The sequence below is a fragment of the Vicugna pacos genome, chromosome X (assembly GCF_048564905.1).
Source record: "Vicugna pacos chromosome X, VicPac4, whole genome shotgun sequence".
Taxonomy (NCBI): domain Eukaryota; kingdom Metazoa; phylum Chordata; class Mammalia; order Artiodactyla; family Camelidae; genus Vicugna; species Vicugna pacos.
The window spans coordinates 5,395,239-5,419,952 of NC_133023.1; the positions used below are offsets into that span (position 1 = coordinate 5,395,239).

Here is a 24,714-nt window from a genome sequence, read left to right on the forward strand (position 1 = left end):
TGTGCATTATCAAAAATACCCTGTTGCTCTCCTTTTTTTTTTCTGATTCCCTGCAAATTCTCCAGCCCCTAGTGACCTTCCCTGTGACTAGATTTCTTCTTCAATGAACAACATAATTCTCTCTCATCAGTTATAAATTTGGACACTGTTTCTATAATTTCCAGTTTTAGACATTCACTTATAATTTAATGACAGCATAATTGAATCCTAGTACATTATGAACACAGGTCTAGGTGATAGGGAGACAGAGCCAGAAAGAAAAGATATACTGAATAAAGTCTTTATCGTCCATTTAGATGTGGACCTTTCTCTAAAACACACACACAAAATTTGCATATAATTCAAAAGGGTCAAAACTCCCCCAAGACCCTTGTTCAGCCCAGACTAACAGCCCTGCTTTAACAATGTTCCATAAGACTGAGGTGAAATTTCTCTCATGTTTTTGTTAATTAATAACTTCGCTTTTCTAAAAATTAAATTTGCACCTCATAAAGTGGTATTTTTAAGTCAATTTATGTGGCTATGGAGTTGTATGATTTTTGTCCCTTAATTTACATGACATTTTCAATCTTATCGAAATTCAGTATTTCTTCTGAAAAGGTGTCCTATAAAAGTACCCCAAATCTCCTTAAGCATATTAGTGAAGAAGCTCTGAAAATCACATTTTACTGGTTTTAACACAGTCATCGTAACTGCGTAAGATAAAACTTATACTGTGATTTAATTTCTCCAAGGTACCTTGGCATATAGGTTTTCCACTGGAATAATAATGATTCTTTTTTCCATAGCTCAATTATACAGTATATCAGACTTTCAAAGTCAATTTCTAAATCCTTAACAATGTACAGTAAAATATTTCATTACATGGAAAACAGCCCCTGGTGGTCACATCTGGGTAACCCATGAAGCCCGTAAGAACAAAACTGATCACTAACATGACAAAAAAAAACTGTTAATTCGCAGTGCTAATTAAACCACAGACATTTATACCAATTTCCCCAAGCATTTAAAGGGAAAGGAATATAAGGGAACACGTCACATGTGAATAAATAAAATTGGCATGCTCTTCTTTAACGTTACTTAAAATTCCAAAAAAAATCAAAGACATTACAACCCTAGAATATGCACTTACAAATATATACACGTAAATGTCTAGACACACAGACATCTGTGCGTGTGCATGCACCTCCCGTCTCAAGAAATCTGATGCTTCCTCAGGACACACCATCCACCCCCAACCCTCTATGATCTTGGCATAAGTCAACCATTTTCTAGATTTTACCAACTTAAGTGTTTTATTTTCTTATAGGTTGCTCGTGTCTCATGAGCGTCCTTCATGGTACTGAAAACTGGAACTCTGTGTTTGCTATCTTTTCTTCTGCTGCATGTGTACCACAGACTGCAGCCCATGACACATCTAGCCTTCCTGGCAAGGACCATCTCTAATCCTGTACTCTTGAGGACACCTGAGATCTCATTTCTTTTCAGAATGAAATAAATCACATGATATATGCTGCAGCAATAATATAACCATCTTCTAGAGGAAAAGGTGCCTCAGCTGTCAATAATTATCTGGGGCTTCTACAATTAATTCTGGAATCAAAATGTGAACTCTTTTTTGCTCTGTTTTATGCACGATCCCCTCTCCACCCCATTAAAAATCTTCCAATCATTCATGGGACATTATTGCATTGGGTTAAGATTTTGGCAAAACTATAAACAGTATTTTCTCAAAACACTCAGATCGGAAAAATAACCACTGGCTCTTGGTGACTCCAAATCCCTGGTATTCTCACTGTAATTAACCGAGGCTCCTGGGGTGGTGCAGATATAGAGGTGAATGAAGGGCAGAAGTATTCTGGAGTAAGAGAGAAACTTCTGTCAACTTGGACCCCTCCCTCTGCTCCACACCATCAATCACAGGTTGCATGGTGTGGTTCATTCTATCTCCATCATGTTTGCCCCTACAATGTCTTTGTCCCCCAAAGAGTCCCCACACTCAAGAAACCAGTCACATCTTGTTTGAATGACATCCCCAGTCTCTAATGGGCTCACTAAATCTAGGCTCTCCCTTCATTCAGTATAACAGCTTTCTACTGAATAAAAAGGATGAAGCCCTAGGAAAATTAAATTCTGATTATACCCTACAATTGTATTCCCTATGGAGCCACTCCCTTTGGCAAATCTTAGGCTTGAGCCATGACAGACACCTCACTGTTCCCTGAGCAAGCCACGCACACTCAGGTTTCCACGCATTTGCTCTTCCTGGAAAGGTGCCCCGCCCTCCCTTTTCTCCCTGTTGAACTTCCTTCTATTCACCGTTCAAACTCAGTCCTCTGTTGGCATCATGGACTGCCTCCATACCCCTCCAAAGGCAGAATTAATGCCTTCCTCCTCTCAACTTCTGCTATTTGCCATTCATAAGCCATAACCTTTTACAGCACAGATACGATACTAGGCTATTACGAGGCTGGTCACCCCTCTACATTCCTCATTATGGGTATCCCACATACCCCTCCTTGATAATAGCATTCATTTATTTGTTCTTGTGTTAGATACACAACAAGAAAATGTTATTCACTCAACCAGCCATTCCACAACAAACCTATGAAACTGTGTGCCCTGATGCGAGGGGTACCAGAGGTTCAATGTGGACAAGACACAGTCCTTGCTTCTAAAGAGCTTCTGGTCCAGTGATTTAGTAGTCCATAAATGTTTACTGAATCATTTAACTAATGTTCATTTATATCCTGTTTGCCCAATGGCATCTAGACTAGTCTGAATGATTACTCCACTCAATTTTCATTTGGAACACGAGCATGGTTAAAACTGCTTGGGCATATTTTATACCTGGCATTAAACGTAGAGGAAGGGGGAAAGGGATAAATTAGGAGTTTGGGACATATAAAATACTGTATATAAATAAATGAACAACAAGGACCTACTGTAGAGCACAGGGAACTATATTCAGTATCTTGTAATAACCTAGAATGAAAACTAATATGAAAAAGAATGTATATATATATATATACACACACATATGTGTGTGTGTGTATATATGTGTGTGTGTGTGTGTGTGTGTGTGTATGTATATATGACTGAATCACTATGCTGTACACCGGAAACACAACATTGTAAATCAACTCTACATCAAAAAAAAAATGGAGAAGGAGAGATTGCTTATGTCAACGTGATGAGTAAAAACAAAACAAAAAGTGATAAATGGCATCAGTTCCCACCTTTTCTCTTTATCCACCTTTGGTCAGAGATGAGAAAATTCCCGCCACCCACCCATCTTCCCTCAGGTAATGTAGGTGACACCGGGCATCCTATGATGCCCCCTCTTGGACAGCGACGGGACTGCAGGTGGGGTCTGCTTTTGTGACGTGTCACTCATTTGGTTGTTCTACTGAGTCGGATAACTGCCCACCTTCAGTGCAACTGACACTCGGTTCTGCTCTCAGTTCTCTCTGAGGTGGGCACACTCCACCGAGCTCCCCTCCCCAGCTCCCACTGTGCTTTACACCAGTATGATTCCCTAGGAAGAGCCCAAGGAGAAACCCCTCCACTCAGACTGCCTTCGGTCACTCCTGTCTGTCTGATGCTGTCAAGGACAGGGACCTTGGAAAACTCTTTCCTTCATGAAAGCGTTATACTCTCATGGCTTCACAAACCCTATGTGACCATAGTTTAATGACCCATTTTCGCCTTCCTTTCTGAGTGAGCAAGTATGATTTTCATCATTGGTGATGCTGTTCTTCCCAGACCACGCTGACTCCAGCTGGTACTGCCAACAAGGCATCCTTGCCTCCCTTCTGGTCCTCCACACAATGTTTCATTCTGGGAAAACAGCAGCAGGCAGCATTAAATGTCCGTGGAAATGAATTCTCTCCTCTCTCCAAACACTTCTCTTCATGGTACAGTTCCCTTCACGCAAATTTCAAGGCATTTCTAGAAACCAATTCGTATTCTGAAGCATAAGGAGTACAGACTTATAAGGTAATCATTGTGAAGATCCATCAAATGTATACTGATTGCCCATCCTGACTCACTCCAGTAACTGAAAGTTTCCCATTTGGGGCTTCTATGTCCCTGTGATGCAGTCACATCTTACTCATCCCCACAAACAGTAACCCTGCACACACTATTGAAAGTCCAAGAAATACTTAGTATGCTTTTTGTCCTTAAAAGAGAAGGCTATTCTTTGGCAAAGGGTGAAGAAACTCTTTTTGTCTCTAGCAGCCTGAATTTAATTCACATTCGACTGCTATGATTAAATACTAAACCCTGAGAATTAGGTTCCCCATTTGAGGCAGCCCCCCAGGGCACTGAAGGGTAGAGGTGGGGGAAGAAGAATGACAGTTAAACCCAAAGTCACTATTGAGGTTTGATACAATAATTAGTCCCATTCAACTGCACTGGTACAAAGTTTTAAATCAGCCAAGAGACAAGGGTGTGAAAAGAGCTTTGGAATATTAGAAAGACCTTTTCCTGTTCAAAGTAACAGATAGGAAAATGTCGACACAAAAGAACGGATGTGATAAGAGTATGTAGATAAAAAGATGAAAATGACAGTGATGACAACGAGAAAAAGAAATCACACAGCGTGTTTCTGAGAACGTGGAGAAATCCACCCCCGTTACTGGCTTGCTGGAGATTAATGGCCTTGCTCCCTGGGGCAAGTCAGCACTGTCAAATCCTACCACTGTAAAACCGCAATAAAAACACGTAGTCAGGTACAAGAGGAACAAAGGGAAACCAAACGGCATCATTAATATGCAACACGAACTGTCTAAAGAACGAGATTCGGACAGCAGAGGGGGAGATTTGTTTCAGTGAGGCTCCCTCCTTTGCCAGAAGCACACGGCCCTCAGTTTTGAATCTGACAGAACTCTCAGGTGAAAACAGCCAAATTATTGCACCTTTAAATACTGGAAATGGATTATGGACGTCTAAGAAGCAAGCATTAAAAAAAAAAAAACTTACCTGGTTCTCTGTGAGATGCTATGCTATTTGTTAAGACAGGAGTCACTGAAGATGACAGGGTGGCCCCAGCTCTCTTGCTTTGTAAAACGGGGATAATGAGGCCCTCTGGCTGCAAGCTTGCTACAGAACGGAGAACGCTGCTTCCTTAGAGTGGAGGACCCAGACTTGGTGGGTGTCTTATTGTCCATAATTATGTTAGAATGTGGCAAAGAAATGATTCTTCTACTAATGCATTTTTATATATGAATGAATTCTGCTAGAAGACTTCTAAACCAGAGGTGATTCATTCTACCTCGCTTACCTGGAATTAATTGACAGCGCATGGATATCCTACTGGTGGAATAAATACAGCCCTTTAAGACGAGAAAAGATGTCATTTTCTCTCCTGGAAATATTAGTGTTTTATGACACAGTAATTCAGTCATTTGTCCAAGTATCTATGGTGACAGAAAAGGGAAGGATAAGACCTTAATTTTAGCCTCTTCAATAAAAGGCATTAAAGTGACTCTTTATTTCCTAGAAAATAGCATTTCCCAAAAATCACATCAAGAATGACGCCTCCTCAGAAATGAACCCACAAACTTTTTGTCAACTAATCTTCGACAAAGGAGGCAAGAATATACAATGGAATAAAGACAGTCTCTTCAGCAAATCGTGTTGGGAAAACTGGACAGCAGCATGTAAATCAATGAAGCTAGAACACTCCCTAACACCATACACAAAAATTAACTCCAAATGGATCAAAGACAAGATAAGATAAGACAAGATACAGTAAACCTCCTAGGAGAAAATATAGGCAAAACATTATCTCACATACATCTCAAAAATGTTCTCCTAGGGCAGTCTACCCAAGCAATAGAAATAAAAACAAGAATAAACAAATGGGACCTAATCAAACTTACAAGCTTCTGCACAGCAAAGGAAACCATAAGTAAAACAAAAAGACAACCTACAGAATGGGAGAAAATTTTTGCAAATGATGAAACCAACAAAGGCGTGATCTCCAGAATATATAAGCAGCTCATATGACTTAATAAGAAAAAAACAAACAATCCAATCCAAAAATGGGCACAAGACCTAAACAAGCAATTCTCCAAGGAAGACATACAAATGATTAATAGGCACATAAAAAATGCTCAATATCACTATCAGAGAATTGCAAATCAAAACTACAATGAGGTATCACCTCACACCAGTCAGAATGGCCATCATTCAAAAGGCCACAAATGACAAATGCTCGAGAGGCTGTGGAGAAAGGGGAACCCTCCTACACTGCTGGTGGGAATGCAGTTTGGTACAGTCACTGTGGAAAACAGTATGGAGATTCCTCAAAAGACTAGGACTAGACTTACCATGTGACCCAGGAATCCCGCTTCTGGGCATATATCCAAAAGGAACCCTACTTCAAAAAGACACCTGCACCCCAAAGTTCATAGCAGCACTATTTACAATAGCCAAAACATGGAAAAAGCCTAAATGTCCATCAACAGATGACTGGATAAAGAAGAGGTGGTGTATTTATACAATGGAATACTATTCAGCCATAAAAACCAACAACATAACACCATTTGCAGCAACATGGATGCTCCTGGAGAATGTCATTCTAAGTGAAGTAAGTCAGAAAGAGAAAGAAAAATACCATATGAGATCGCTCATATGTGGAATCTAAAATTTAAAAAAAAAAAGGACATAAATACAAAAAAAAAAAAAAAACCAGACTCATAGGCATAGAATACAAACTTGTGGTTGCCAAGGGGGAGGCGGGTGGGAAGGGACACACTGGGAGTTCAAAACTTGTAGATACTGACAGGCATATGCAGAATAGATAAACAAGATTATACTGTATAGCACAGGGAAATATATACAAGATCTTGTGGTAGTCACAGCGAAAAAAATGTGATAATGAATATATGTATGTTCATGTATAACTGAAAAATTGTGCTCTACACTGGAAACTGACACATTGTAAAATGACTATAACTCAACAAAAAAATGTTTAAAAAAGAACAGAGAATGACAGCTGCTCTTCACAGAGACAGGAAGTAGGTCAGAGGTCATCAGGGGCAGGGGAAGGGGGCATGGGGAGTTCCTGCTTAAGGGCCTGAGTTTCTGGGTCGGGTAACAGAAACATTCTAGAGACAGTGGTGATGGTTGCACAACTGTGTGAATATAATGAATGCCCTTGAATTGTACACTTAAAAATGGCTAAAATGGCATATTTTATTTTATATATATTTTAGCACAATGACTGAATGACTGTTACTATGACTGGCCATAACAAAGTGAACATTTATCCATGTGGGAAGAATAGCTGTTGATGCATATGCTTCTAGATGCTTCCTTTAATTTGACCAGTTTGTACATAAATTCTTAATGACTGAAATCTGACTAAGGAAAATTCTCAGTCCAGCACATGCCTGCTCAAGACAACAGGGTAAAGGGAATTACTTTTTTCTGGCACTTCCGCACGTGAGGGTCCCTAACTGAGCCCTGGATGCATCAGTCCTGCAAACTGTCCTGTGGGATGTATGCGTCCTTACGTGTAGACAGATCTGGAAGTGATGCTGTCTCTCTGGTACTGTGTGTCCAGCCTGGTGCACGAGAGCCTGGCATCCTTCTCCTGCAGCTGGAGGACCCAGGGCAAGTACCCCCTTAGACGGCCACAAATGCTCACGGAGAAAGTGGAACCAACCACTCCAACGTTCAGGGCCATTCTGATCATTACGGTTTATATACTTCAGTCACTGGGCCCATGGTATCTAAATATTAACTACTTTCCCGATAACTTTCTGAGGCTTCAGCAAGGATGGTGTCTCAGTAGGTAGAAAACCCCAAGGGGTAGCTCTCACATCACTGTCCTGTCTTCCCCATAAGGGAGAACGTGGAGGCTTCAGAAAGAAGATTAACCACGACTGAGGTTTTCTCCCTGGTGAGCTCAGCTGGCAAAAGAAAGTAGTCTAGAGCTGGTTTTTGCCTGTGGGATGGTGAAATGTACATGTCAAATCTTTATCTTGTTCCCACTACATCTTCTATTTTGAGGAATAACTTTCATTTACTAAAACAGAAATCTTAATTGTCTCAAGTGTCATGACTTTTTACATTTGTAAATAACCATACGTCACCACCCCCAGTCAAAACGGAGAACACTTTGATCCTTTAGAAAGTTTACTCCCATCCCTCCCAGTTACTGCCCACCCCACCCCCCAAACCCCATGTCTCTTTTTGTAGACACGAACATGCCTGTCTTTTGGCTGTCTACCCCACAAGTGGAATTTCTGGGTCACGTGGAAATGCACTGACTGTCAGACACTAGAAGTTTTCCAAAGTCACTGTACCACTGAACGTGCCCACCAGCCAGGAATGACGGCAGAGCTCATACGGGAACACGAAAGACACGTTGTCCTTCTTAAGAAAACTTTCTGTCTCCTACAACTAGAACGGTATCAAGCCTGCAGCTGATACTCTATAATAAATACTTGCTGAATAAGAAGTAAACAAGGAGACTGGATTTTATGAATTCTGTGAAAGCAACGTGTTAAGAATGGGAACGTCCCGCGGCCAGACAGCACCTCTTAAGATCTGTGGGTTCAGGAAGCTTTCTTCACTCTTACCTTGCTCTGTCTACTTAACCCCCAGAAAGAAACATCTGTTTCTAAACTAAACTTTGCCCTTTCTCACGTTTATGGTGGAGGAGAGCAGATGATTAAGCAGAGCTTAAGCTGTGGAAGAGCATAAATTGATAGGAATTCACTTAATTTAACAATTCCTGCTCTCAACTGAGATCGAATCACAGCAAGAAATAAAACTTAAGATGGGGCTAATGTATGTATACAACTGATAAGAATTATGACTCTGAACACTTCTTTTCAACCTGTGAAGGGCATAAGCTTCAGCTGCTGTATGTGAATTTCTGCATAACTGCTTAGGACAGAGTGTGAAGCCATCTGCCAAGTAGATGGTCTGATTCCTGATGCATTTGCTAAACAGCCTAAGATGCAATGTTTCACAGCTTTCTTAGAAAAATGAACACAGATTCAGTACAATTAATCCCACTGACAAAGATTATAGCTAAGTCCGCACAAGCCATGGTAACTTTACAGGTAATACTTCAATTAATTTGATTCATCATGTAGAATGGTTTTACCTTGCAAATCTGGAATAGAAAATCATCTTTTCACTTAAGATACGGCTCCATTATTCATGAAACACAGTACTGGAAAGGGGCGATCAATTCAGTCAACTGATCTGACAACCTTGTTTTGAGTAGAAGTGTTGAATGTTCTCTGACGGGCGGACAGAAGGAAGTGATTATTTTCAGGACAGATTTAGCCTCGAGTTCTCTGATGCTTCTTCCTGTTTTTGTGATCATAACAGATTCAGGATCATTCATTTCCAATAAGAAACTGTCATGCAGGAATGGTGACTCAGAAGCCGTTTGCGTAAATGGTTTTCTCTGTTGGGTGTGTTTGCTTTGGAATCGGGCTCTCCTGGCACTTCCTGCCTCTCCTCCCTCATGATAAAGGGTGCTTTGTCCAAGTGCAACGCCCCAGGAGTTTAATGTGAGAAGACACGTCGGGGTGTGGGTTAGGCTTCCGGAGATGGGTACAAGTTTTCATACCTGGAGAGGGAGCGAGCCGGGAGGTCTGGGGAGCCACAGCAAGGCTCCCGGCTGGGCACACAGGGCAAAGTGTGAGAGAGTGTTCCAACCCCGTGTGCTCGTGTGTGTGTGTCTATGTGTGTGTGTGTGCACGCAAGTGCATGCCCACACAGGCGCGTCTCTTTGTGTGGAGCTCTGGTCTACCCCTTCCCACGAGGCATCACAATGCACTTTCATTCTCTGTCTCCCCGAGAGCAAGGATGATGTTCAATTCATCTTGCATCCCCAGCTGGGGACCGGCTCACGATGGACACACCATGGGTATTTTTAGACTGAGTGAATGAAAGCAGAGACCCCCCAGGAGAGGACATCGCAGGTGCGCATGAGTGGGGATGCAGAGCCTGCCCATGGCCTTCCACTCTCCCACCTTCCACAGCAGGGCCTCATTCCCACTAGCCGACCAGCCGCGGGACCCTGCTCACCTGCAGCAAATGACACAGGCCTCCTCAGAAACACCAAAGCAGCCACCAGTGGGAGTCACTTTATCTTCTTGCCTCTAAACTGACCTGCAGCTGGACACTCTGCCTTCATTCTCTTTATATAAACACGCTTATTCCCTGAAACCCTGCTCCCCAGATAGCTGCCCCTTCCGCATCCTGGCTGTGGTCATCAGCCGCTGTCTCTCCTGAGTTTCCCACCTCTCCTCCCTACTGGCCCCTCGTCATCCACACTTACATGCTGGAGGTGAGGGTCTCTCCTGCCTTAGATAAATAAAAATTTCTCTTTCTTCTTCCAATTAAAAACCACCTTTGCTCTCTCCCTGATTAAAAAGTTCTCCAGAGCCGCTATTTTCTATTTTCATTTCCCTGTGCCTCTGAGCCCGCCACGGGTACGCTTCTGCCCTCCACCCCCCCAACCCCAACTACACCAACACTTTTTGTTGCTACGGCCAAAGGGTAAGGTGTGGTCCTAATAATTAGACTTGATTTCTCAGGTTGCTGTCTACCCCCTTCCACCAGGGCTCTGGGAAGCTGCCCTCTCCCCTTTTCCTCTGCGCTCATGGTTGCCATCCATCCCTTAAGTCCAAAGTTGGATTTCCATTGCAGGTGAAACTGGTATGGGGCCTGGAAATCTCTGCATTTGAAATACGTCCCAGGAGGTTATTTCCTACTAAGCTTTCAGAAGCACTGTCACAAGTACTGACGTTCCCCACAGACCTGTCCCATGTCTTCCATTCACGATTTATAGCAGAGGATGGTTAACCACAGCCCAAGGGCCAACTCCAGCCCACCGCTTGATTTTTTAAATAAAGTTTTATTGGCACATGGCCACACCCCTTGGTTGGCCCACTGCCTCTGGCTGTGTTTGAGCCACAGTGGCAGTGCTGAAGAGCTGCAGCAGACGCTGTGCGGCCCACAAAGCTTAAAATATTTACTCTCTGGCCTTTTATAGACAAAGTGTGCCAAGCCCTGGCCTAGGGTCTCCCCAGCTGCCCACAGCATTCATGGCCTTTCCCTGTGACCTCTCTGCTAGGCTTCAGACTCCTAAAGCCAGCAGCTTACTGGAAAGCTGCACGGAATATGCTGCAGACCTTCAAGATGACCTCTCCACCTGCATTCCCGTCCTCTTCCTGTCGTGGTCCTCCCTCAGGATGTTACCACTCAGGGAGAAGCACCCCATCCACGCTGCACCCAGCACCCGAGCACCCTTTCTCCCAGTCCTTCATCTCTGGATACTTCAACCCTCTGTGAGCATCACTCTACCATCCCTGGCCCCAGCCTTGTTGGCAAGCTCCTCACTAAGGTAAGTGTAAGTGATGGACTCTGGCTGACCTGTCCGGGTTGTGCAGTAAAAGCAGGGCCTTCCCTGTGGTCCACAGTCTGGATGGCGGCGGGCAGCTCTGGCTGAAGGTCTTTCTCTGGGGAGAGAACTAGGGGTACACGTGGCAAAGCCACAGCGTAGGGGCCCATTCAAAATAACCACACTTGAAAGACGTCTCATGCGCCACAAACGTGGGACATCATTCAACACCAATTACAAACCAACAAGAGTAAAGGACGGTGGACGCCAGGGCTCGAGCCCAGTCTGCTGTGAGGAAAGGAGGGTCCTGCCTGGGGACAAAAGGGGAGGAGCGAAAAAGAGGGCACAAACATCCCGAGAAACCAGGGCTCAGAAAGTCCTGAAAAGAAAGCGCATTTCCTGCCGTTGGCAGAGAGAAAGCAACCAGAGAGCTGAGAGGCTGAAATGCATAGAGACACGCATCACATATTCAGGCACAATAAAACCGGTGCCAGAATTGATTCAGTGATCTGAAGACTTTTATCATTGCGCTTCTGTTGGGCACGCGATGCTATCACTGGATCAAAAGTCACGTTATCTATGGAAACACAATATTCTCTGCTTATAATTTCTTCAAGTGGGAAAAAAAGGTTTATGGTTGCACATTTTAAGCTGCATAATGTAAATAATACCATTTTTGGTCCCATAAAATCCTGTTTTACTGACTCCCAAGATTGGGAAATTGTTGAAAAGCAGGATTTTCCTACTTTCGACCTCTTGTGCAATTTTACTTCAGCTGAACATCACAGTTTATCTTCTGAAACAGCCATCTGCACAACTGGAGACTTGGTATTCAGTATTATTGAGCTTAAATGGTGAAAAAGTAGATTTAAACATGTTTAAACGAGTAGAGGTTTTCTACAAGTGTTGTAACCACTCGTGTGAAACCTACTTAATATCTGACTCACTCAGATTAAAATACTGTATGCTGTTTGCAAGGTGGGTTACAGACATGCTTTCGTGTTTCTAGTGCACAGGCATGTAGCTAGGTATGTGGAAATTCACAACCCGATTCTCCCTAGACAGGTTAATTCCTGCCCTGATGAAGAGGCATCTCATCTTCCATCTTCTGTGGTTCTGAGAGTCCTGGGATGGCCTTTAAATTCATTATGCTGCCCTACACAGTGCCATCCTCAGCACGAATATTGAAGGAACAAAGTCTATGGCTCATTAGAAGAGTGGTATTGTCAATAAAATGGAAATACTGGTAGGGTCTCCAAGAGCAGCAGAGAGCATTCAGTTTTAGAACTTTATTACGCTCCACTGTCCTCAAGAAGAGCCACATTTTTAGGCCAAGTTTTTAGTGAAAAGGCAATAAAAGAATGTTCAATTGTCTGGAAATATGGCCCAGTTTCCCCAAGAACGTTATTATTTTGTTGTTGTTCAACGAAGTGAGTGTTGGGAAGTGACCCGCCCAGGGCCTGGCTGGAGAGCCCGCCGGGCACATTCGTGGTAAAGCGGAGCCGACCCCGGCAGTGACCAGCAGGCGCCCCACTGATGCCAGCTGGAAGGCACCCTCATTCGGTTCTCTGCTTCTCTGGCAAGCACCCCTTCAAGGCACAGAAAACTCTACAGAAAACACACACACGGTGTGTTCACCTGCTTCAGAGGCTCAGCGTTGTCCTCCACTGCAAGACCGAAGCCTCTCTCCAGCATCTGCTAGCGTGCATGCTGGCCCTGTGGCCTGCCTTGGGGCTTTCAGAAGACTGCTCACACCAGACACGTTAGGGTTTGCACAGGCAAAATAACGGCCCCCAAAGAGGTCCACGTCCTAACCCCTGGAACCTGGGAATGGGTCACGTTCCACGGCCAAAGGGACCTCATGGATATGACCAGTAAAGGATGCTGAGAGGGGGAGGTTACCCTGGATTATCCAGTGGGCTCAAACGAATTATACGAGCTCTTAAAAGCAGAGAACCTTTCCCCACTGAGCTCCGAGAGTTGAAGCAGCAGGACAAAGTCAAGAGAGATGGGGCATGAGAATGAGCGACCTGTCATTACTGGCTTGGAAGATGGAAGGGACTCTGAGCCGGGGAGCGAAGGGGGCCTGGAGGAGCTGAGAATCACCCCCACACGACAGTCAACACGGGAACGAGGATCTCGGACCTCACCAAGGAACACGGTTCTGACAGTAACTTGCAAGAGAATTGCCCCCCAGGGTATTCAGTTAAGACTTCAGCCCAGCCTTTTAGTGAGTCCCATGTCAGTCTCCTCCCCTACAGGACTGTGAGACAGTAAATGTGTGTTGTCTTAAGCTACCAAGGACGCAATAGCTTTTTATGGCAGCAATAGGCCACTGAGACAGAATTCTCAACAGGGCTGACAAACTCCTGTACCCCTTCCATTCTAAGACACCATCAGCTGTAAATCATGGCAAAAGTCAAATACTGAAGATTTTCATGGAACAGAAACACTGCTACATGAAACTGAAGGTAAGACGTATCACTTTCTGAAACAAAAAATGTAGATGGGGAAAAAAGACAAAATGTTTCTTTATCTTCGAGTTAGGAAAACATGGTCTCTATTTGGTGGTCTTGTTCAGCAAGTGTCCAACTTGACAGAAGAACATCGGTTCTCCTGTTCCCCTTAAGACACGTTTTGACATCCATTCACATGCTGTTCCCCAGAGATGTCTCCCCTCTGAAACGCAGACGTAATTAAGGAGGCGAGGAATACCGGCCCCCTTCCCACGGTGGGCACAGTCATTAAGCGTTCAGAGCCCAGTGAGGTTAATTACTGCTCAGCTCATTCCATGATAAAGCCCTCACACACAGGAAGAACATGCGTGACCTACAACACGGTTAACACATTCTAAAAATCCTCAAATTCACTGCAAGCAATGACCCTTCTGTGATCAGAAGTAGTTCTCCAAATTACAAATTATAATGATCTGAGTCTGGCACAACAGATTTTTGGGTTGTCACAAATACACTGGTTATGGTTCTGACATAAAATGTAGAACACGATTTATCTACTCATTTTAGCAAGAGCTGCCGAGAACCGTTTCTTCCTCAAAGTCGGATCTTCTACAACTAGAGTGTGAACTAGCAACTGTTACCATAAGCTGGTGAAGGTTTATTTCAGTTTGATTTCCTAAGGAACAAACAAACTCGACTTAGATCTACCCACACATGCCAAACAGGTACTAAGTCAAAATAAGCAAAAGGAAAGCAATTACTGCGACTTCTGAAGCAAGAAAAGTCTTCTGAAGATCAACGAACAACTACTTTGTCTGAGATGAGCATGCAATAGTGGCTGAGTTACTAAATTTCATACTCCAAAGTCACATCAGATGATACAAAATCAATAAAGGATTTGGAGCGAGTCATTGCATGGATTCTGGCTTACGAGGCGCACAGGCGTGTCTGTGGTATCTAGCTGTTCAGTGTGTGTGCTTTGCAAGGATCTGTGAAAGTTCCAGGGTAGGAAAGGTGAAGACAGTGAAGGAAGGGCTTTATCTTCTATTGCAAGTGAAGCCTGAAGTGAGTCGGGTTGTAGATCATGCCAGATGGTTTCAGGAGGGCATTCTCAAGGGCCCCTGTGAATAATGTAACTTCAGATGCTGCTTACGAATTACTTTTTTTTTCCCCATAAATGAGAGAAACAAAGAGGAACAGCCTTTTCTGTCAGTTTCAGAGAGCAGCCCAATTTGAAGTCACTTCATTTACATTATATAACTGAACATGCGGAGCAGTGGAGATGACAGATTTCCAGAAAATGTTTGCGCCCACCAACTACGGGTCTGGAAGCACAGGCCTTCCTAAAAGAACAGCAGGTGGTTTATTTTCCAAATACTCCAAGCTGTCTTCTTAGAGCCCCCTTTTATGACTCTTGAGGGTCCTTGCTCTGAAGACCAGCATCTGGACCCCTCCCCCAGTGCTCTGCGACCCCTCTCTAAGAGTGTCACTTGGGTCCTCTGCGTGATATCTGCCACTCGGGCTTCCACAGATGGGCAGGATGCCGTCCCATTGCTCCGCTCCCTGAGCTGTAAGGCACCAGCTGAGGGTCATCTGTGGGTGGAGAAGAGGTGACTTCCCAGCCACCCCAGAGTCTCTGAGTGTTGGCAGCAAATTGGTGGTGGGGAAGTGAAGGGCAGACTGTAATCCATGGCTGTCCCTTCCAACTCTTCAGGACATGCCCTTGGGGACTGGAGAGAGACCCCAGGCCATAGTTTCAGCTCCAACTGCAGACTCATCCTGATTGGCCCCAGAGCCCCTGCCCTGGAGTGCCAATGTCTGTGTCTTCACTGGGTTCAAAGCTTGGCTCTGCAGATTGAATTCACCTCTTTTCAAGGCAAGTTATTTTCCAAGTGGAAAATGGAATAAGGACAGTTGTCTTACAGGGTTAGGAGGATTAAATTTGATTCTTAAGTAACATCTCTGCCTATAGGAAATACTCCATGAGAATTAAAGTCCTTCTGTCTCACTGGGGATCTTCAAGGTACTAAAAACTGCACATCTTCCTTTAGGAGTTTCCTTTAAGACCTTTACTGACACTCAAAGTAAGATGTCATTTCTTAGTGTTAGTAAGGTCTCTCCTGCCATGAGTTCATGTCCCCCCACCCTTCTTCTACTAATTCTATTTTGCTTTTAATTCTAACCCTCCTTCTTCAGTTTTTCCTTCCCTTCCTCCTCCTCCCCCTCATTCCTTACACACATAGACTCTTCAACACCTGTAAGAGAAAGTCAGGCAGCCCCAGGCTTTCTATGCTGTGAAATCCCTTGAATGCAGGAAGGAGTGCCTCTCTCATCGCTGCACCCAGCGCACCAAGCCGGCACCCGGGGGTGTCAAGCCCGGAACTGGAGAAAAGTGGATGGACGCGCATCCCAGCTTTGCCAGGCGTCAGCTTCTCTGACCCTCGTGCGCACTACTGAATGTCACCCTCCCTACCGGGGACACTTTAATGACAATGCCAACTTCACAGAGCTGTTGCAACGTAAGAAGGACATCACATGAGAAGTCGCTGGCCTACCCAATGACACTGATAAATAATGAGCCGTGGAAGACATGACAATTATGGCAGCTATAGACATGGAGCACCTACACACGCCAGGCCATTTGGTCAGTACTGGCCACGTCAAGAAGGCCATCTTCCCTGTGTGAGCCTCATGTTTCTCATTAAGGAAATGTTTTTAGTGTAGACACAAAATTCTCTGGAAGATTCCTTTTCTACCAGAGAGTGGATGAGATAACCTGACAGCCTCTGAAGCTTAACCTAGAGACACCAAAGAGAATCCTGACTTTCTCCTTCCTTTGGGGGACCCTGAAATCAAAGGGGCCATTATGTCATTTTCATTATTGTCATGTTGTGCCCCAGATCAGCCTATCTCCACACTCACTTTCTTCTCACACGTCTAGAACACACAAAAATTTTCTTATATTTTAGAACAGACGGCTACCACCTCTGTCATTTTGTTCTTGCTTATGTTCTCAGAACACCTATGGTTGTCAGCTTATTTCCTTGTGCCATATTTCTGGACATTCCAAACGGATAGCCTCACATCTCTGCTATGGCTCCTAGTGATCCAAGTCCTGCTGGCAAGTATGAAGCCATCATGAGATGCCCTGTGCTTCTATTTAAAAATATGTATTTTCTTTACCGAATTATATTTACTATAGAAAGTGCATCAGCACAAACATTTCAAAATCTGTGCTCATTCAATAGAATTAAGATAATTTCCTCTTGCTTCATTTATCTGATGACTCAAGCTCATCTCCTGAAAAATACTGTTTTAACGAGTTCCCTTTCAGTCTCATTTAAACTATATTAACAATAATGATATGCAAAAATCAATATTCTTTATTACTCTAGCAAACTGAATTTCTCAAGCCACTTGACAGTTTAAAATTGCCACTGGGAAGAACTTGACTTTCAAGGAGAATTAAATGGCATTTATTGTAGTGACTGATTATCAGCGTAAGAACCATGCATTTTTCCACTACAGTAGAGGAAATAATTTAATTAGTCTGTTATTGTAAATGTTCTGATTTTAATACATTAACTTGTGGCCCACGGCTGATAGAGAAGAAATTAACGCTGACTCTTTTTAACTGTGGAATGAATTGGACTTTCTAGGGCAAGAAAATTAATTATAAATGCTCTCTATTTAAGATTGCCAGATTTTTTTCATGATAAATGATGTAATTATTAGATGTCAAGTATACAAATAGCCCTGCATTGACATTTCAGCTTATTAATTCCAACATTCACCATTGTGTATAACATATTCATCACATTTAATTGCTCTGTAAAGGGGAGAGAGAAAAAAAAAACATTGTTGTCATGGCTCTCCCTGTTATTTTCAGGCAGTCAATTTCTGAAGACACTGAATGCTAATGTACTAAATTTCTGATGACAGCCTCGCATTTCATTTTGAGCCACGACCAAAACAAGCAGAAAGAATCAGTGCAAAGTAGGCTAAGGCTACAGAGGTGAAGACCAACTTCTACAGGATTAGGAGTCAGGTGAAATTTGTCCAAGCAGCCTCCCATCCGTGTTTGCCCTTCTCTCTTCTACTCACTTTTGGGTGTGGGTGGGTGAGCACCCAGTGCCCTGATGCTCAGCGCTAGGATCCAAGGCGCATCTGCCTTCCCAAGAGATGCGTTCCGTCGCCAGTCAGTGCCCCATTCTTCGCGGAGACAGTTGTACAGCTTCAAAAGATTTCAAGGACTCTTCCCTGTTACAACAGATATGAGTCATGACTGGTGAAGTACATTATTTTTTACAATTTAGTGATGCTTTCAAATACGTTTATATTTTATTCATCCCATCTGTAATGGTCAGTGTTACGTGTCAACTTAGCTAGGCTACAATTCCCAGTTATCCAACCAATCACTAATGGACGTGTTGCAGCGAGCACATTCTGTAGATGTGACTAAAGTTCATAATCAGTTGACATTAGGTGAGGGTGATTTTCCTGGGTTATCTGAGGCAATGCAACGTAACCACAAGGGTCCTTATAAGATGGAGGCAGGAAAACCAAAGTCAAAAGAGAAGGTGGTGGCAGAGGCAGAGTTTGAAGGGATACACTCTGATGACAGAAGAAGGGGCCGGGGCCAAGGAATGGAGGTGGTCTCTAGAAGCTAGAAAAGGTTCTCCCCAGAAGGAACTAGCCCTGCTGACACCTTGGTTTTAGCCCAGTGAGGACCATTTTGGACTTCTGATCCCTAGGACTGGAAGGTAATACACTGATGTTGTTTTAAGCCACTAAATTTGTAGTAATTTGTTATAGCAGCCATAGAAGGTTAGTACGTTACCTTAAACATTGAAAAGTTAGTATGCAAATTTAATATAAAACAGATTATTTATTCAGTTACACAACTTCAATGCATATATAGCTTCATCTCCTTCTTGCAGTAATCCTGTGGCACCTCTAGAGTGACAGTTCATGACTGACACCTGCTATGATCAACCACAAGAGGCAAGGTGGCCCTGAAAATGACTCCCTTTCGTCCTGGCTGCCCTGTTTCCTATGATGCCTTGGTAGGGTCTAATAATCCTTCTCCAGGCAGCCACTTCTAGGCATGCAAGGTGAAACCTTTGCCCAACCCCATCAGAGACCTGTGTCCTTTTCCCCTCTTATTTTCCATCTGTGATAGGCAGAAGGACAAGAGGGACCCCAAGATTCCCACCCCTTGGTGTAGACACCCTGTGTCACCCCCTCCCCATGAGCATGGGCAGAACCAGTGACTGGGGAAGACCTCACTCCAACGACTGGTCCCTAATCAATTAACTGAGTTAATCTAAAGGGAGAGCATGTGTACAGGCCGACTGACTCAGATGACGCCTTAGAAGGGACAAGCAGCAGCAACAGGTATGGTCCTAATCAAAGAAGGAAGCAAAAGCCATGTTGTGATGTGCCCACAGGGGCCGCACAACATGGAACGGCAGGCAGCTTCCTCAACCTGGGAGTGGCCCCGGCAGATGGCCGGGAGGAAAGCAGCGACCCTTCAGAACACAGCTGCAAGGAGATCTAGTCGGCCAATAAACCTTCGGAACTTAGAACAGGGCCCTGAGCATGAGAAGGGAATGTAGCCCAGCCAACACCTTGGTTTCTACCTGGTGGGCTCTGACCAGAGGACCCCGAACAAACCGTGCCTGGAATCCTGACTCAGGGACACTGGGACGCAGTAATCGGTGCTGTTGTAAGCCCTACGTGTGTGGTCACTGGTTGGGCAGCAAGAGAAAAATAAGTCTACCACCTTGCAAAAAGCATTCTTGAGTTAGCTATGACTGAAGAGGTAAAATTAAGCTATGTTACAAATAGTTGATAACCTTAAGTACACTATAGAACAGGAGAAAAGCTTTCTTAATAAAAAGTATTTGTGGTTTGAGCAGAATGAGGGGTTGACAGAGGACTTTTCTCCAGAATAAACGTCCCTTCCAGTCTCCCCACATGAGTGGACGCCTGCATGTTCACTTGGAATGCAGAGCAGCCCAGGTAGCAAGGAGATACGCTGGAGGCTTTCTCAACTACTGCTGCCCACTCTGGCTTCCCCATCCTGTCATTTCCCATGGCCTGGGTGGTCTCTGTCTCTCACTGGACCTTGTACGCCATGATGGACTCATAGAATCATGTCCTTTGAGAAAGGTAGGTTCCATCTCCCCAAACGGATTTGGATTTGAAAATCTCTCCAGGCATGGTGTCAGGTCCAGATGGCAAGGCATAGAATTGTAAGAGCTGGTTTACATCCTGATACACTATTTTATGTCTGCACTTTGCACGGAAAGTCTCGTACTCTCTCTGCACCAAATACAATGGTAGTCATAATACCTGAGGATATTTGTGAAGATCGTATGATTCGGTTTATGTAAAAGTATGGTGCATGTGGCCTTTTACCTCTAGGTGTTCAGTAAAAGTTTATGCATTAAATATGACAGTTCGATACGATGCAATTTATCCACACCCTCAAAATGCCATTTCCAGCACTTAGGTTATTGATCAGCCAAGAAAGGCATGAGCAAGCTATGCCTCTGGGAGCTCCCGGGTCTAACAGATTAGACACGCCGTATCCCGCACAGGGAATTGAATCCAATGAAAAGCTGCCTCCACGATCTCCGTGAAGAGAAAAAGCACAGATTTCCCTTGTAGCAAAGGCTCTTTCTTTCCCGTCATTAGCAAACCCCACTGAGTAGGACCTTAGAGGGTGAGCACCGACGAATGAGAGGAATTTGGAGGCAGTAAAGAAAACTGCTCACGCAGCCTGCAAATACAGAGTGGGATTTCCACTTCACTGGAAGCCTGTCCCACCCCTCTGGCTGGAGAAGAGGCAAGCCTAGGAAGTGCTAATGAAGCCACGCCCGTTCACATGTAAATGTCTGGATTCTCTTCCCCCCACATTAAGTTCTTACAAGTGATTTAAAGAGTAATCTGGATAAACCTGCCTTAATAAGACGTTTTCTAGGAAATGATACCGGTGAGACGCCTGCCTGAAGGTCATGCCGCGTGTTCAGGCTGCGTCTGGGAGAGCGTGGGCAGGGGGAGCTCTTCCGTTCCCTTTACCCTTTCCGTAAGAACGTGGTGCTTCTCCCCAGAAGACAGAGCCGGAGAGGGGAGGAGAGACGTCACTAGGAGTTGGGAGTGGCGAAGACACAAAGGGTATTTTTGCCCCATCCCTCGAATCATAATCATATCATAATTTTCACAGTGTTCTTTTTTTTTTTTCCTGCTTCTCACTCCAAATAATATACCAGATGGTAAACCCTAGGAATCATCTCACAGGTTTGACAAAAATTCTAAGAGGAAACTGATTTTGAAAGCTATATTTGAAGCCAAATGTGGAGCAAAGGACGTATAGACCCAGTGCCTAGGGCCAAGATGAAAGAGTGGTGAATGAAGCAGAGAGAGTGCTTTTGAGTTCAATATTACTGTGTTCCGAACGTGTAGCCCAAAAGTCTTCAGGGTGGACATGATTCACAGAAAACCAGAGTCTACTATGAGTGAGCGCAAGAGAATGTTCGATTGTTTAAAATCAGTTATGCCCGTGCCTGGACAGACTACAGCCCAGCACACTGAGAAGACTTGAGACATGAGCACAGAAACACCATCACTGTATTTTGAGGATGAGAGACAGCAGGTGAAATTCCACACTCCAGGCAAACGCCCCAGTTTTCGAAAAGGGAATGATGAGTATATTCAAGAAACTACCCATTTTTTAGCACCACGCTAATTCCTGGTTAGATTTTAAGTAAATAATGCAAATGTACCACCATGTCCTTGATTACTGTGTGATTAGAGAAAAAGATCCCCTTGGAACTATCCGTCTCCCAACCATCCGTCTACTCCTTCAGCAGTTCCTTACACAGTGACCACCAAAGCCAGTTATGACGAAGGTGAGGTGAAGGTGAGGTGAAGGAAAAGGACTTGTACACAATCCAGTCCTCCAGAGGGACGTTCTGGTCGGAATGTGCTACACTGGCTGAGGTCAGGGCTGTTCCAAAAAAGCACACGAGGTGTTTACCCGACTCCAGGTGAGGACACTGCAGGAGGCTGTCATGAATATTAGATCTTCTTTCCCTTTAGGGTTCTCTAAAGGAACTGATTTCCAAATAGGAGTCAAAAATGTACTGTTTTCTGTGGCCAAGCCAGTGTTCAGTAATCCCTGGAGCTCAAGCGTCTCTGGTAAAAGCTGGATTGGAGAAATGGCCCAGGACTGTGGCATCCCCAGTTCTCTCTCCTGAGCTGAGGACAAGTCGGACCACTGGGCATGGACACCTGACCAGCTCAAGCAAGCGTGGTGGAGAGACGGAAAGAGAAGGCTCGTACAACCAACCCTGGGGTGCTCCTTCAAGACCCTGGGAGTCCTTCTGCTTGGGCGCAGCAATTAGAGGGAAGCTCAGCCTTCCTAGGGGACCGTGAAGATGGGGGAAGGAGACGGGAAGGGAAGGTAAAGTACAGCAAGCTGCCCGCTGGCACACGTGGGCCAGTGCTGAAGCAGGGTTTCCCTTCCTCCCCCGGCCCCACCCATACTGCACTGCTGGGATGTCCGTCTGTGTTCCCGGGAGGCTGCAGCTCTGGGACGAGGAGAATCACGACAACTCACACACACCTAGTGGCCCTGACTTCACTGACTGAAGGGGGAAAGAAGAGAAGGCCTTTGTCAGTGTCTGCCGGGAACCATACTGTCTCACATACTCCATCAACCCATGGATTAGCTGGAACTCTCCAGAGAAACAGAACCAATAAGATACGCATTTATAAAATTGTGGGGACTGGCAAATTAGAAACTTGTCGGGCAGGCTGGCACACTGGACATTCAGACAGGTATCAGTGTTGCAGCCTATGAGTCTTGTGTCCCAAGGTTGGAAACCCAGGCAGAATTTCTATATTGCAGTCTGGAGGACTTTCTTTGACAAATCCCAGCCTTTGCCATTAAGGAAGGCCTCCAACCGATCGGATGAGACCCACATGACATTATGGAGGGCAATCTGCTTTACTTAAAGTCTAGCGATCGCTAATGTTAATCACAACTAAAAAATACCTCCACAGCAATATGTAGACTAGGGTTTGACCAAACAATTGGTCACTGAATCCTAGTCAAGTTGACACCAAAAATTAACCAGCACAGTCCAGAACCACAAGGAGAAAGGCAGGCCATACCTTGAAACGCTTCAGCAGACCCCACTTGACGAAGGCATGTTAGGTGCAGGAAACTGGATTGGGGAAGAGACATTCTCCTCTCCTTCAGTTGCTCATAATAAAATAATGTTAGCAGGTCAATGAATGCTTCCTGAGCCAGGCATCGTGCTGCATTCTATGGACACAGAAGTGAACCCAACAGAGATGGTCCTTCCCCTCTGAGTTGACAGTCTAGACCAGGGATCAGCACACTACAAGCCCATCTGGTCTGCCTCCTGCTTTTGTAAGTAGTTTTATTGGAACGCCCTACGCCCATTTGTTGACATACTGTCTAAGGCTGCTTTTCCACAACAGCAGAGTTGACCATGTGGTCTACAAAGTCTACAGCATTTACTCTCTGGTCCTTTATTAAAAAAATGTGCTGGCCTCTGGTGCACACCTTGGCAGAGTAGGGCAGGGAAACCTCAGGACCTCTATTCTTTGGTACTGTTGACAAATTGCAAGGTTGGACGTGAATTGCTTCTCAAGGATCAGAAAAGAGCAGATGAACATGAAGCCTTCAACTATGGGAACTCCGAGTAGCAAGAATGTTTATTACAGGGAAGAAAAGATGTTGCCTCTAGTGCTGGAATTAAGAAGTCATGGTTTCTGTGAAACAGAGGCAAGAACAGCACCAGGAGAAAACACACGAAAACAAAAAGCATATGAGAATGAAATCCAAACGCCTGCTGGGAGGGAAAGTAAGCTCAGAGATACAGGCTGCATGGCTTTCAAAGGAGCAGAATTACAAAGGCAGAATTAGCCCCTACACTGAATAGCAAAAGATTGAAACTGAAATAGAGAAAAGCGTAAATCAATCAAGCAGAAAACAAACAAGGGGGCGGGTATAGCTTAGTGGTAGAGCGCATGCTTAGCATGCACAGGGTCCTGGGTTCAATGCCCAGTATCTCCACCAAAAAACAAACAAATGAGATTATCTAGGAACTCAGAGGAAAAGAACAATGAAATTAAAAGTAAATGAAAATCACAGAGGGTAGGAGCAGAGATTGGTGTAAAGGACTTGATTTTCTCAAGGAACCCAGTAGATTAACTGAACAAGAAGCAATTACAGCAACTTGTATCAAGTAACTATTATGTCCTTCGTGCCTCAGTAGGCATTTTGCATCTGTTATCACTTTTATTCTTATGACAACAGCTTAACACATAAACTAATTTATCTCTGTTTTTCAGATGAAAGATGTGTTATGGGAAGCATGTAAACTACCCACAGTTAGCTAGTAAATCAAATCAAATCCTGGGCTGACTAAATTTCACACCTGGTATTCTAGATCCCTGATCAAAAAAACAAGAAATGAAAATCTTACTGAAAAAAAAGAATCACCCTACTTTTGATCAAAATAATTCAAAGATTGTCGTGTTTCAAAGAACTGAAGAGTAAGGGACATGTCCAGATATTTTGCCACTGTCATGCAGAACAAAGAACACATGCATACGTTTGGGGGATGACTTCAATCACCCTGAAAGCCAGTAACGTGCCATGCACAGGCAGCAGAGGCACTTTCAGGCTGCACCTGCAGGAACGTCACGTTTGGCGGCAAGAAAGGTAATGGTAGTCTGTGTCTGAGGAGCACATGTACCGTCCAGCTCTGGGAGCCATTTTTAAGGGATGAAACGAGCCCCGAAATGGAAGGCAACCCACCGAGCACGAGAGCA

General features: G+C 44.3%; 1 long non-coding RNA gene across 1 annotated transcript in view; it reads right to left on the reverse strand.

Moving 5' to 3' along the window:
* Positions 1-24,714, reverse strand: part of LOC140691832 (uncharacterized) — a 419,111-nt gene that overhangs the window by 54,687 nt on the left and 339,710 nt on the right. The window contains exon 3 of the long non-coding RNA XR_012067475.1: positions 17,944-18,099. This is a non-coding gene — a long non-coding RNA (uncharacterized lncRNA). The remainder of the gene's footprint in view (positions 1-17,943; positions 18,100-24,714) is intronic.